We start from the raw sequence: 1,497 nt of genomic DNA, 5'->3' as shown, positions 1-1,497 counted from the left end.
CCTCATCTTCTGAGGCTCCCTTCTCTCTCCCCCCACTCCGCTCCTCAGTAGACATGGTATCACTGAAAGGGCAACCTCTTCAGCAGCGCCACTTCTGTCGATGCATGACTTCGCAGCTGCTGCTGGTGCTGGGAGGGCCCAATTATCACAGGGGCCAGATAAAGAGGTTCCCTGAGTTGTATCTGGACCGCTGGCCTTATGTTTTGACACCCCTACTGATGTGTTTTAATTGCTACCAAAGTTGTTGTCCTTCGTAAGCTGGTTGGCAACCTTCAGTCTCGAAAGACCATGGTATAAGCCTACAGCACCCAGTATTCCCAGGCGGTCTCCCATCCATGTACTAACCAGGCCTGACCCTGCTTAGCTTCCAAGATCAGATGAGATTGGGCATGTGCAGGGTAACAGTAGCTATCACATGTTCGTATGACCCCTGCATTTGTGTCAGGCATCAGCTGAGCACACTGCAGGCCAGCCCATTAACTGGTAATCCTGGAAATATTTTACAGAGGTGCATGTCTTTAATGATTTTTATATATGCACAGTTGCATCCAGTCATTCTGTTTATGTTTCCAGAGCTGTCCCATTTGTTAGGTTGACTGAAGTGGTCACACCAGGAAGCAGATTGGTGAGAGGAACTTGCCCCCACCCCCATTAGGACATAAGAAGAGCCCTGTTAGATCAGGGTCCATCTAGTCCAGCTTCCTGTATCTCACAGCGGCCCCCCAGATGCTACCATAACTGCCAGACCCTGGCCCTGCCTCCTGCTCCCCGCCCGCCCCCCCCACCCCTGGGAATACATGCCACCTGCCCTCCTCCCACTCCAAAACACATTTCATGTCTCAGGAAAGAATATATATTGACAGAAAACCACTGAGAAGGTGCTCAAGTTCAGAGAAGAGCAGCTGAAAGTTAGAAAAGAAATTGTAGGTAAGGAAAAAAGTGAGCAGTGGCACAGCAAGCGGGGGCGGGAGGGGGGCGTTCCAGGGAGGGGGGAGGCCAGTGGGGGACGGAGAGAGGGCGGGGAGGTGTGAGGCGGGGAGGGGGGCAGGCTAGAGGCATGCTGGGGAGTGATGGGAGATGGGTCCCGCAGGATCCAAGGCGCTCGTGTAGGGCTGCGTGCCTTTACCTTACCGCCAACCTTTTGGTTGGCAGTAAAGTGAGTAGCCCCATTGCAGGGCTGCTTACCTTACTCGGGGGAAGGGAACGAAAGTTCCCTTCTCCTGAGGTGCCTCCCGCGGTAGCCCGGGAGGCACAGGATCTGGCGGCAGCCCTTCTCGGTGCTGCTGAGCCTGGGCACCCCAGCTCAGATTGCAAACCAGAGAACAACCTTGCCCCTTGCGCCAGCTGAAGAATGTTGCAAAAGTGCCATAAAGCACTTTCACGTCACCTTCTGAGGAGGGAGGCCAGCTCATGGACATGTGCCAGCCTCTGGCCCAAGCCCCTCTGGGCAGGCAGATCATGCCTGGGGGTGTGTGGGGAGGGTACAGAGGAGGTGTT

The 1,497-nt window shown here is 54.9% G+C and overlaps 1 pseudogene; it reads right to left on the bottom strand.

Annotated features, from left to right (window-relative positions):
* Positions 1-296: 296 nt before the first annotated feature.
* LOC136658259 (5S ribosomal RNA) lies at positions 297-416 on the bottom strand (annotated as a pseudogene).
* Positions 417-1,497: the final 1,081 nt, after the last annotated feature.

Source organism: Tiliqua scincoides, chromosome 7, assembly GCF_035046505.1.
Source record: "Tiliqua scincoides isolate rTilSci1 chromosome 7, rTilSci1.hap2, whole genome shotgun sequence".
Classification (NCBI taxonomy): Eukaryota; Metazoa; Chordata; class Lepidosauria; order Squamata; family Scincidae; genus Tiliqua; species Tiliqua scincoides.
This window is presented reverse-complemented; position numbering and strand designations above follow the sequence as displayed.